The sequence below is a fragment of the Vicugna pacos genome, chromosome 13 (assembly GCF_048564905.1).
Source record: "Vicugna pacos chromosome 13, VicPac4, whole genome shotgun sequence".
NCBI classification, from domain to species: domain Eukaryota; kingdom Metazoa; phylum Chordata; class Mammalia; order Artiodactyla; family Camelidae; genus Vicugna; species Vicugna pacos.
This window is the reverse complement of record NC_132999.1, coordinates 20,877,273-20,891,185: the sequence shown is the minus strand read 5'-3', so window position 1 is coordinate 20,891,185 and position 13,913 is coordinate 20,877,273. Positions and strand designations below refer to the sequence as shown.

Genomic DNA, 13,913 nt, shown 5'->3' with positions numbered 1-13,913 from the left:
GAAATGGGGAAGCCTGTGGTCCCTGACATTTTAGAGACTATTTTTCTACAACCCGTCATCCCTTCAGTGCAGCTCAAAAGCCGGGTAGAGGAGAGAGTGTCATTTTCAACTTCAACCTCAACATAAAGAAGGGCAGGGGATGTTTCTCAAGGCACATCATGCTCTTTAGTCATCTGAATTGTTTCAGAATCCCTCGGGTTACTGTACAGGGCGTGGCACTGTTCCTTCTGCTGACTCCTGAGGTTACCGGCCTCCTGCCGAGTGCATACTTAAGTCAATATTTCCGTTAATTGTTACATTACAAATTGTTCCATATCCCAGTGGTGGGAGTTCACACTGATGCCAGCTGTGGAATGACAACACCTACACACAGTCCCAAGAGGTCCCCATGTGCTGTGGGATTTGCCTTTTGAGGATGTTATTTTATTCACGTGTCCCAACGTTCGGTACTAATAGAACAGAGGAAGGCAGTAGATGTATTTTCATCCTATCAAATCCTATAGGGAGAGAGCTTATTAACATGTTTTAAGTGTGCCTAGGACTCCTGGAGGTCAGTAATGCATTCATCTGCTCACACTCACTTCCACCCCAATTTTCCACCCCAAGATCTCTCGGACAATGGGTCTAACTGTGAGCCATGTAAACTATGATAATTAAAAGCTGAGACAGATGCATTAAGAGAATATATTTCTCACATCACAAATGCACTTTACTTGTATGTATTTGGTCTGCAGCTAATGGAAAGCTTTGTGATAAAGTGTGGTTTCTGTGGGAATGATTTGAAGACTTTAAATATCTGAATCTGGAATCTGCAAAGTTGGAAGCCTAAATGGATTGGTGGGTTGGAATGCCTCCTCCCCCGATCCCAGGGTCTAGGGCACTCGCACTCTGACAGACTCTGGGCAAACCATGCCTAATGTCTCCTCCTTGGAGATCAGGCTGTTGCTAACTTCACCCAAGCACTGGCTGTCACAGCCAATGGAATTCTCAGGATTTATGAGAAACATCATTAGCGCTTTGGAAGAAGGCACTAGTAATAGAATAGGCCTTTTTGACCAAACTCATCATTGAAGGTTCCCCACCTTCCCCCACCTCACCCTGCATTGGAAACTGAAAGAGGGAAAATTTGCAAAAAGGACGTTGTGTTTGCTTATACAGAATAATCCTACAAAGCCATCAACCTTGTTAACTGCATGTGAAAACCACCAACGCTATCATGTGCTGACCCCAGTGGAATCCTGTGGAGAACTGGGCGGCCTGTGGGACTTCAGGAGTGGTGTTAATTCTCAAGGGCTATGGCTCTCCCTGACAACGTTGTTGGGAAAATCTCTTTTCATCCCCTACTTTCTTTTCCTCATTTTCCCTGAAAGACCCAAAGTGCCAGTGGTCACTAAACTCCCATAACTAGCAGGGATTTTGTATTAAAATTTATATAGCCATGTAGTAGATGCCAGATATATCAACTAATCTCCATGTAATCATCTCATTTAATGTCCATAACTATCCTATGGCATGGGGACTTTTATCACGTCTCATTTTACAGATGAGGACACTGAGTCACACAAGGTCACATAAACAATAGCACACAGCAGAGCCAAGCCCCGCATTCAGGACCCTCTGACTTAAAAACCTAAGCATCAAACCAGTACCCATCAGTCACTGCCTACCAAACCCAGCTTGGTGGATTTGGCCAGGGCTAATCATATGACTACTGCTGGCACAAGGGTCATCCCTGTGTGTCTTAGTATTTTCAAATATCCCAGAAAGATTCTCCCTCCCTCTTCATCATGACGCCATGGGAGCTTAGCTAAATATTCAGCTCCTTTGTGTTTATGTTCTGCACTCATTGTCAGTGCTTCTAATAAAGTAGGCAGATCGCCACACATGGGCCACCCCATCCTGCTTCCAACCCTCAAGTCGTGAAAGAGCGCTGAGAGCTGATGGAATCAGATGCTGAGAGAATGAACTGATGGATGAGTCACTGCTTGTCCTCAGTGAATCCAGAGAAGTCCGAGCCATGTGGACAAAGATATCCTAGGTAGGAAACGCAGCTCTCCTACTTGTTAACCATATAACCGTGGGCAGGTAACTCGACCTCACGGTGCCTCAATTTTCTCATCTGTGAAATGGGAAAATAGCACCATCTACTTTATAGGGTATTATGAGGATCAAATGAGTTACTGTTTGTTTGGTGCTTGGTGTGTGGTCGGAGCCATATAAGCCTTAGTGGTGCCTGTTGTGAGTCCTTGTGTGACTCTCAAAGTAGAGACTGAGACAATGATCTTAAAAATTTTGGCTCAGTCCAGGTTGTCAATTTGGATAACTGAGACAAGGACGGATTTGCCCACCACTATTGGGAGAACTGAAGAGTTGACCTACTATTCCAAAGTTATCTAGGCAGAACCCCCATATAAATGCTTGTCCACAGAATTGTGCAGTTCATATGTTTGTAAGAAATGCCATTCATTCCACAAAAATGTTTTGTGTTCTTGCTCTGACCCAGGTAGGCACTATAGGCACAAAGCTGAACAAGCCTAAGAATTGGTTCCCAAAGAACACATGATCTAGATGGTGGCAGGTAATCTAACCATAATACAACATGGCAAATGCAGCAAGTGTCTCAAAGGAAAGCATAAAAAAGGTGGAGAGGCTTAACTACCTTTGTACTGCTGGGTCAGCACAGTCACTGAAGGCTTCCCAAAGCAAGCAACATATGAGCCAGGGCTTGAAGACTGACTTAGAATCTACCTGTTGGAGAATGGGAGTTAAATATGGGCATCCAAGCAGAAAGAACATCTTGAAGATACCCAAGAAGCTATAAAAATTTAGCCTTTGTTTGGGGAACATTCCATGTAGGGCAGTGGTGGGGTGTACACTGAGGTGAAGCAGGCTGTGAGGGGAATCACTTGTTTCCTAAAGGCAGAAAGTAATGTTTCACTTCTTTGGTTGCAAGCAACAAAAATGGACATTGGCTGCTTAAGCAAAGGGAAACTTTATAGGGATGATATGGGGCACCAACTGGAGGAGAAGGAAGGTTGTGTTCTCGGGCACTGCCCCGCTGTCTTTTCTACCCTTGCTTCATTCTGATTCAAAAATCCCAGGAGAGAGATTTTGATTGGCAGAGCTCGAATCACATGTCTCCTCAGGGCTTTACTGAGTGATGAAAGATGGAGTGGGCAGAGCCTCCAGGGAGCCCTTCACCTTCTAAGGTGAACAGTCAGCACACTAGGGGGCACCAAGACTATACTTAATCAGGAAAGGCAAGCCCCCAAAGGCAGTCAGGGTGCTGATATGAAGGGCAACTGTTTGATGGACAGACAGAAAAATAACAGATGTCCATAATGAATCATAGTAATAATAGCTTCTGTTTATTAACCATATGTCATGTATTATGCTGAGTGCATGCTTTTCATATTTGTTTTATTTAATCCTCAAAACAATTCTAGGGGTAGGTGTATAGGTATATTCCCACTTCATAGGATTAAGGAAGGCATATCCCATTTTTACGAATGAAAAAATTACAGCTCAGAGAGGTTGAGTCACTTGCCCAAGGTCACACAGCTAGTAAGTGAGCAAGACAGAACTCAAACCCAAACGCCTCTGATGGCAAAGCTCTCAATGACTTTATGTTGTACGTCCAAGATTTCTGGTGAAGTAAAAACATCCGCAGGTTGACAGTGGCTCTCCACTGCCCCACACTGCCCCTCCCCAGCCTTTCCTTCTGCCCTGCCACCCCAAATGAGCACAGCCAACTTGGGAGGCCCAGAGGTTCAGCTCATGAAAAGGAGCAGAGACAAACACCTGTCTTGGTTACCCTGCCTGTAGGTTGTACAGACTAGCTGGACAGTATCCTCTGCACTTGGGCTAAAACTTAGTCTCTCAAATGCAGGTAATATGTAAAACCCCAAATCAATTCATTCCAAACAATTTCAGCATCACTTCCTTTTGGATGGAGAGTTACACATCTGCAGGGCTCCGAAGCATGTTGTTTTAATTAATGACTGAGCAGAAGCTTCTCCAATCCCTGTGGGCAGAGCTGCCCTCATTTCAAAAAATTCCACAGGAATGAAACTTACCTCAGAAGATAGCTGGGTAACTTGTTCATCTGGTGATAACATCTCCCAAAGTACTGGAGAGATGTATTGTCATTTCAAATCTAGAACCATGGATTTAGTATAAGTAGGGAAAACTATTTATTCACGTCATCCAGTCACCCAGTCAGCCTGTGAGTCACGAATCTGGTCTTTACTGCTAAATGCTTACAATTGTTTTTTAACTCATCTAAACAGTGCAAGGTAAGTATAGGATTCTCACTTTATAGACAAGGAAATGGAATCTCAGATAGGTTATGCAACGAGCTTAAGGTCACACAGTACGTGAGAGGCTGTTTCCATGCTGCTGTGCAGTGTTCTGAGTCATGAGCACCCACCAGAAGTTCACTGACCTAACTTGTTACAGATTTTGAGTAACAGTGACAGCTCGGTACCAGTCTTCACAGATAACTTCCCTCATCCACCCAGAAAGGACCCATGTTGCCTCTTGTCAGGAAAGGACACCTGAGAGTTTCAGCAAAATGGAGACTCTTGAACTGATCTACCCTGTCCCAGAGCTGTCCTGTCCAATTCACCATCCATGCTGGTCACCAGCGCTGTGTCTAAAATGCAAAACCAATCATGCCACTTCAGAGTTTAACATTCTCCAATGGCTCCCAATTACCTTTAATAGAAAAATCCACATTTACCTGGAGCTCAAGACCTTTCATGATTTGGCCCTTGTCTACCTCCTCTGTCTCGTCTGCCAAAACATCCTCTAACCCTCTCTTCACTCTTGCCGTACAACTTTCCTAAAACCCTTGAAGGCACTGACACACTTCTGTTCACTTATTCTTTGTAGAACCCCTCCCCTTCCATATCTGCCCAGTTAACTCCTATTCAACCTTCAAAACTCAGCTCGAGCATCCCCTCTCTGGAAAGTTCCCTCCAGCATGATTATATCCACCCTCTGTGCTCCTCTGAAGATTCCCATAGCATACCAGGGAGACTATCACTCTGGCCGTAATGATATAGGCGACAGGAAGTTTTGGGGCTGCAGAGGACATAACTCCCTCCTCAAATGAGAATAAACAAAAAGGAAATAGTAAGCCTATCTCACATAAAGTCCCTTTGGAAGTATAGTGGGCTCCTGATGTGATGCAGTCAGGGTTTCTACCTCGGTTCTCAGTAATTTTCCCCGATCTGCCCTCCTAAATGTCTTAGCTTTGTCCTCAGACTAGCTTCTCCAGTGGTAGCTAAGAGAGTTGCCAATAGCAATTGGGGCAATACAGCTAGAGGGGAAGAGACAGAACCTGCCCCCTGGTTGTCCTTCTCCTCGGTGTGATGAGGTCAATTTAGGTCACGTGCCCATCCCTGGACAAATTACCATCACGCAAGGAATGTGGGATACTAATTGGCTGAAGCTAGGATACCTGAGCGACTCACAGACAAGGATGTGTGTGAGAGGCCCACGACTGGTTTAGCCCAGCATGAGTCAGCATCCCCTAAATCACACAGCTTATGTGGAGGAGGGGTGGGTACCTGGATAAAAATGGAATTCTGCCACGAGGAGGAGGAAGGCAAGGGATGTTAAGACACTTCAGTGGCTGCTAGAGTGTGTACACACATCTGTCATCTCATAAGACTGTAAGCCTCCTGAGGACAAAGATCATGATTTAGTTATCACTTTACCCCACATTTATCATAATACATGAGTAATCTTTGGGGAAAAAACTGAGATGAGTTATAATTATTAAAGTGTTGCTGGAGTTGAGGTTTATTCACAGAACATCAAAGGCTCAGGTTTACATGAGATAAAGGGAAAGGCACTATTTCTACGTGCTGGATCTCTGTTTGGTAAAGAATTAGATCTTTTTAAAAGACATGTTTCTGTCTGCCAGGCTTTAGAAACAGTGATCTAAGAGTCAGACATTTCCTATTAAAGTTTAAAAAACATAGCTTTAAGTCATACATTATATTGAACGCTTTCATATCTCATCTGATTCAGTAGGTTTTAAACCTCACAGAGGTCACATTTTGAAACAGTAGTCACTTTTTACAACACCTGCAAACATTAAATAAAAATAAAAATTATTATGAAGAATAGAGATGTCCGTAGAGACCACTAACATGACACATGAATATTATTATTATTAAGGACAGTATTATTTGGAGTCTGAAGGTTACAATGGCTGGCTCATCTCTAAGCTTCATTTTTTCTTTATTGAATTGAAGAGGGAAGGGCAGAGTCTATCCACGCTCATCTCTTTAAAGAAAAACCTATTTAGAATGCAGTTCTTAACCTGCAGCAAACTCAGAGCTGCTACAAATCTAGGAATTTTAGGAAATATATGCAAAATTTTGTATGGGTGAACATTGTTTTAAAAAAGGGATCATAGTTTTTGCTATATTCTCAAAAGGATTTTTGATCCACAAAAAAATTCCAGAACCACAAATATGAGAAGGAAATTCTCTCTAAGACCGTGGTTGTCTAATGACTGGAGTTTCACATAAAGAAGAAATGTGACTGTTAACTTAGACTGGTCACTTCCAGGAAATAGGTCATCTTTGGATTTCTGGTAGGGTGTTTTAACTTCAAGAATTACAGAGTTAAGAGATACTTGAATGGGGCTCTGTAAGGAGAAATCGGGGAAGCAATTCCAGGGCTCCCACATCTGCCCATGCGCACCCCTCAAGCCTTTCTTTAACCCTCTCCTGTGGCTAAAAGGGCCTATTCTGATTCTCATTCACATCCTCCCTAGTGCCCACATGTACTGAGGACAGCCTGTAATTGTCTAGGGACTTCCCCTCAGCTAACGTCTGTGAACAGAAACAAAGCTCGTGGTTCATTGTTTGTCTCTGAAAACTTGCAATTTTGATGTATCATCCCCTCAGCCAGACTACGTAAAATAGTAAAAGGAAAGTAAAATTAAGAGAGAGTGTGACTGCATGTGTGCGTGCGTGCCCTCGGGTGTGCTTTCAGGAACATCTCTGAGAAGGTGCTGTTTGGTTGCCCCGCCGCCCCCCACCCCCACCCCGTGAAGCCTCCTTGTTGAAGAAAGAGGCTTTGTATTGTTACGTATCTGCTTTTTCTTTGTTTCCCTTCTTTCAGTGTTCAGGTGCATTTTACTGTTCAGAACTTGAAGAATGCATTCAAACTTATGGAGCATGACATTTTAACTATCTCATCTCACCATGATTCATCTCAATTTACTTTTCTCCAAACTGTAGTCTTGAGAAAGTACACCATCTCCAGGTTCTTCAGTGTGTAGAAGACCATAAACAGCATTAAATGAGCCCAATATCAGCTCACTTATGAGCAAGTTTCACTCATCAGATCTTTATTGTTCTCCTAATGAGAGGCTTTGCAGGAAGGGAACGTGGGGACATCAGCGATGGCCTCCGCAGTGCTTGCTGAATGCTCAGTATGAACCAGCAAAGGTTACGGCAGGTGGTGAATCAGACAGTCCCAAAGGAACATGGGGATGTGCTGAACCCATTGGCCCGGCAGATCCTTAACACTTCATCTTTGAGGCTTCTGATTCTCCAACAGTTGCTTTGCCCCAGATGATGCATTACCTGCAAAATGTGTCAATGCCAGGACCCAGGATGTTGCTGCCAGAGGATATTTTACTGTCTTTGGTTGGCTTCCATTTTAGAGTTCAAACTCAACTGAACTTTGGTGGTGAAAAATCAACTCTGTCTGCACTCTCTGCCTCTGAGTAGAGTGAATCAATAATGAGGTCATGAACAAATATTATTAATGCCTTTTATTATTTATATGGATGTTAATGTGTCCAACTGACACACAACTTTCTACCTCTCCAGTCTAACGCACATGACCCTTCGCTCCCCCTCCTCTTCCTCTCTCTCTTTCATTCAGTCCCAGTTACAGTGAAAGAATAATATATCACAAGCCATGACCCCTTGGCCTTTATGAATTATCTGTTTAGAAAGATGTGAAGCCACCTTTTATGGCCACCATAATAGATACTTAGACATAGAGGATCAATAGTGAACAAGTTTGCTGGTTATAGTTAATGGGTACCAAAGGGACACTCTGACGGTGACCTCTGACATTGTGTCTGACAAGAAATCTTTAGAGCAAAAAATAAGGAAGATAGACAGTTTTTAAAGTTATGAATGTAGATCCATAGCAAATCATGATAGTTTTCTCCCAGCGGAAATCATTCAGATTTGCAGGCAGTCACTAATTTCCGCCAACCCCTTAATTTGGACCCTTGAAGTAGAAATAGCAGTCCGTGGCTATGCTATGTTGGAAACAGCTACAGTGCTAGGCCTGTAACAAACCCATTTGTTACCCAAGGAGAACCCACTGAGATTGTTTTCCTGTCAAAGAGGACTTTTCTCTTTATGAAATGGGCTGTCATTTATAATTTCAAGCAGGCGCAGATTTGTTAAACAGCTGCACGGGAATGGGTTTCTATAAGAAGATCCACAGACCCATAGTTCTGGAAAGAAATTGAGCTTCTGAGATATTTAAAAACCTAATGGGAATGGAATATTTGGAGTTTCTTGAAAAGATGGTTTCTGCTCTGCACATTGTCAAGGGAATTTAACAATAAATCCATTGTTGTGTGTCTGAGAGTCTGTTTGAGGCAATTATATTTTCATACATCCTATGGAGTTGATCTTAGGGAAATCCAGCAGGGCGCCAAGCCCACCTTTTCATGTCGCTGCACCAGGGAGGACTCCCAAGGGGGAACATTACAGGTGGCGTGAGGTTTTAAAAAAAGTCAGGGAAACAGCTAATTTGTGAGTGGTCTTGAAGAGAGCAGACTGCAGCACTCCACCTGGCAGAGAGATTAATACACGCGGCATCCAATCTGCACAAGAGGAGCGGCATTTGCGTGCAAGGTCCTTTCCGCTCCTCTCCACACGTACATGCCGTATTATGATGTCACACTCCAGTAGCATTGCTCCGAAGTCTCAATGGTCTCCCTGCTGTTAAGCACCATTGAAAACACATGTGTCCTGACTGTTCTTTTCTTTTCGTCCCCCTCTCATCTGTGCAAGATGAATCACTCCTGGATCCAGACTGACTCAGGGCAGAGTCAGGTCCTGACGAGGTAGCCAGCCTCCTATGGCTTAAACATTTTAATTAATTTCAACACTAATGCACAAATGAGAGTTAATCAGCCTGCTGCAGTGCTTTCTAATTTACTAAGTTTATTCATTAAAACTTTCCTTACTCAACTTTGATTGAATGTCATGCTTTTTTGGAGGCCTTTTAACTGCCTTAAGGGTTTTAAAGTGATATCTTGGGCAGCTGCTGAAAGCATTCAGTGTTTGCTCAAAGAGAAGACTGGGGAGAATCTGATGAGTAAGAAATCTCCTCTGTTCTGAACAAGGAATCTTTTAGGTGGCAAGAGGCCTAGGAAAAAGTAGGTTTGTTTTTAAGCAATATATAAAAAAGAAAGGGAAACTTAAGTATCTAATAAAAGAAATAAAATCAGTCACCTTAGTCCTTGGCAAAACTTGGAGATACATTTCAGGGTAAGATGCAGTCATCCTCTAAAAACCAACAGAATGATTTAGCAGACTTAGTATTCACGCAGGGAGAGATTTCATAATGTGTTTACCAACCTCATTATTTTGGAATCAATGTGATACAAATCTTAGGTACACAGTTTTGCCCATTAATTGCCAGTACTTAAATTTTTACTGAGATATTGTTTCAATGAAGCTTTTTATTTCAAATTAACTCAAGAAAAATACAATCTTTACCTCTCTAATCAACAGTATCTAGTATGAGGAGACAAAATATCCCACACCATCAGTTACATAAAGGCAGCTGTCAGGCTGACATGTAAAATACATACAATTGCTTTTTCAGTCATTGATGATGTACGTGTCTTTAAAAATGTGCTTCTGCCCTGTTTCTACCTTTCTAGTTCCTGAGAAAGAAAAAATACTGATTCAGAAAAAATACTTTAAAAGTTTAATAAACACTCCAATAACTTGGGAGGAAAAATTCAAGTCAGAGTTATTAATGAAAGCACCACTTCTAATATGCCATGAATCAAAATATAAGTTTTCACATTCATTTCCATGTTCTATAAATACTGCTCAGTGTTATGCAACAAGACATGACAAACTCATTTTTAAAAGGTATTTTTAACTTCAGGGAGCGAGAAAGGTTACCCAAATTCATTCTTCCTTGGAAAATGAAACTTGATTGGAAAGAGTTCCTTTCCTTACTTGCAGGGGGCACAGCTTGTCACTGTGAGTTGGCTCATGAAATATTCTGACTTTCTAGGCTCCTGAAAGATTTTTTGAGAAGAGTCCTCTCTTTCGATATTTAATCCCTGTGTCCACCAAAACACAAAAGAGAGAGCTATATCTGCGCCAGGGAGAGAACATGATAGCAAAATATCTAAGCTCTGAGGTCAGGCAACCTGGCTTGGAAGCTTGATTTTGCTATTTATTAGCTGTGTGACCTTGGACCAGTCATTAAACCCCTTTAAATGTGGTTTCCTCATCTACAAAATTAGTATTATTTTTTCACAGGACTTTCGTAAAAAAAATAGCTAATGCATTTATAGCATCTGCTATTACATAACATGTGGCACTTATAGGTGCCAAACATTGTTTACTCCTCATCCCAGTTTCAGGAATCAGTATTATTTTTATTCCCAATGTACAGATGAGGAAACCGAGTCACACTCAAGCAAAGTAACTTTCCCAAAGTCACACAACTGGGTAAGCTGCAAAGCTAGAGTTCCAACCCCCATAGCCTGGCTCCTGAGTCTGGGCACTTAACCCTTTACTATATTACTTAGTTTAATTATTACTTCAATTATTGAATCTAGTTATTTGCTATTTATTTAAATTAAATAACATATGCAAAGGACATAAGATCATTCCTGGTTCAGGAAAATGATTGATAAGAGTTAGTAATTGTTCACTTTTGTTGTTATGAGTGTTCAATAAATGCTTGTTGGTTGATTGAATAAATGGATTCTGTTAGGGATTCTTGAAACCTCAGAGTATGAACACTTCTGCTGATGAACAAGTGACACTGAGAATTACAAGGAATGACTTTCAATCTCCATGCGTTTCCGTGGCCTGGAGACATCTAGGTTCACATGACTGTGGGGGCTACTTCACTCTATTTGTGGGGAGAAAAAAAAAAGGAAAGAAAAATGATGAGTAAGCTCTTTTAATATGCAAACAAGGGAAATCCAGACCAGTGGTGATCCTAGTCAGTGGTTCCTGAATGTGGATGTACATTAGAATCATCTGTGGAGCTTTAAAAAATACAGATAGTTGGACCTTACCTCAAATCTACTGAATTAAAATAAGTGGGGGTGAAATTTAGGCAGATATATCTTTTAAAAGTATCTTAGGGAAATAAATATCATACAGACAGGTGTGCAAATCATATATACACAGCTTGAGGACTTTTTACAGAGTGAACACGCTCATATAATTAGCGCCCAGAAATCCGAGAAGCACTCCTGTGTCCCCTTCAAGTGATCCACTCCCCTTCCAAGGTGTAACCACTATCCTGATCTCTAACACATAGATTAATTTTTCTTGATTTTAAATATAAAACCAGAATGGAATCATGTAGTATGTGTTCTTTAGCGTCTGGCTTATTCTGCTCTGCTTTGTGTTTATGAAATTCATCCAGGATATTGTGTGTCATTCCTTTTCAGTACTGTCTACTATTCCACTGTACGACTATGCCACAGTTCATTTATTCATTCAGCTGTTGCTGGGCATTTGCATGGTTCCTTGTGGCACTATTACAAATAGTGCTGCCATGAAATTCTTGTAATGTCTTTCGGTGGATTTTGCATTTCTGATGAGCATTTACCTAGGAGAGGAATTGATGAGTTTAGGGCATACCTAAGTTCAACTTCAGTAGATTGACTATGTGTATTTTTTTAAATGCATCACAAGTGATTCTGCTGAACAGCTAGGATTAGGAAGCCCTGATCTCAGCTGGGAGGCCTTCTGGCTAACTCAGTGGGTGTTTACTGAGTGTAAAACCTATTTTTAAAACCTGATGGGAATGGAATATTTGGCATTTCTTGAAAACTGGCCCCTGCCCTTCATCTTGCAAAGGAACTGGTTATAATCGAGCTGTTGAGAGTTAGGGTTGAAAGCTATAAAACCAAAGCAGCAAGAAGAGTAAGCTGGTCTGTATCTCAGGTAAAAATTCTCAATACCATGTGTCTTTGCACAGTCTTATAAAATATTGAAGCACAGAGGCTCTGCTGTAAGTGCCCAGGTGAAAGGGGGCGCCATTTCTTCTCTCACCGGGCTCCTGCTTTTACTCCATCTCTGAAATCACAGGCCTGGGATACTTCCCACGGCCTCCCCTCCTGTCCTCATGACCCTCCTCTTCTGAGAAGTCTTCCTTGTCGCTTTTGATGTCACATTAGACTGAGAGCTCCTTGAAGGCAGGGCCTTAACTTACCCATGTTGATATAACCAGGAATTGCTCATTTTCAATGAATGCTCAATCAGTATTTTAAGAAAACGATTCTCAGCAGGTATAAAATGAGCAGCTCCCTCATAAAATTTCAAGGCATTACAAACCATCAGTCATGTACATGTTTCCAAATGGTCCATCTTCGAGGGTCTTTCGGGTCAACATAATGCACATAGGAGCACAGGCCCACTGACCAGGACACATGGAGGGGATCCAGGAGGACAGGACAAACCTTACAGGAGCTAGTTAATTGATTAACTGATCAATTAATTATTAACATGATATACAGACCAGACAGAAGAGTCTTTTCCTGGGGCTATCAAGGAAACAGGGTTTAGCTTCAGGACTGATGTGACGGGTGAAACTAATTGGACTTTCTGTTTAAGATTAACCCCTCCAGCCACGGTTGTCACAAAGGTAGGAAAAACAGAAGGATACTATTCCTTTGGCCATAATACCACGCCTAAATGGTTTAGAGCAAGGGGTTGCTGAGCGGGGCTGCTGCATGCGCCTGTGCAGGGTGTGCACTGCACAATTCCGAGGTGTGAAAATGAGCCCCTCAGAGCTGTAAGCCTCCTTGATGTCATCTGTAAAGATTAACTCAGAGGATTATTAAGAAGATTTTAAAAGCTACCATGTCTGAAACAGAGAGCACAGTGCCTGACAGTGATTCATTGAACAGATTTTTATTAAGAACCCGCTCTTAGTGGGTACTCATGAGGAGTATGCAGACATTAATAAATAATAAAAAAAGTATATACTTACAAATTGCAGTGGGTACTCTAAAGGGGAAAAAAACCCAGAGAACTGTGGAATAAAGTTAGAGTGAAGGGGTGGGTGTGGCTAGGGGAGGCCTCTCTGGGAACTGACATTTAGGCTGAGCAGACGGATAAGTCTGAGCGCCCTCAGCAGAGAGGGGGAGGAGGTGGCTTTCCCGGCAGCGGGGATGGCACGTGCAGCAGTGTGGCTGCAACACAGACAGCAAAGGGGCCGCTGGTGTGGGCTGAGGTTGCAAGTTCTTGGCGGCTGCTCTTTCCTGCTCCCTTTCCTTGTTTCCCTGTTCTGTAACTCGAGCATCCATTCCAGCTCCTGAGTAATGGTCTCTGGTGAATGTTCTAAAATGTCGTGATTCAACTATCTTAAGAGAGTTTACAAGCACAGGCACAATCCTTATGGAAATAGCTGAGGAAGGTGATACTGAATTTGAGGGACCCCAGGCTCCCCCTTCTCCTGCCTCTTTTTCCCTTTTAGTGCCTTTTTCAGCCAGAACTCGGTGGCACTGATCTGAGCCCCGATCCCCCCACTGCAATACCCTGTGTGGATCTTCCCTGGAAGCGACCATGCTTTTGGCCTTCCCTATGCTTCTTTTCTTTCATTCCTCATCAAATCTGGTCTGTTCCATGTCCAGTTCCCTCTGG

General features: G+C 42.4%; 1 long non-coding RNA gene across 1 annotated transcript in view; it reads right to left on the bottom strand.

Annotated features, from left to right (window-relative positions):
- LOC140700892 (uncharacterized) overlaps window positions 1-9,122 on the bottom strand; it is a 10,468-nt gene extending 1,346 nt beyond the window's left edge. Inside the window, exon 1 of the long non-coding RNA XR_012079628.1 lies at window positions 8,941-9,122. This is a non-coding gene — a long non-coding RNA (uncharacterized lncRNA). The remainder of the gene's footprint in view (window positions 1-8,940) is intronic.
- Window positions 9,123-13,913: the final 4,791 nt, after the last annotated feature.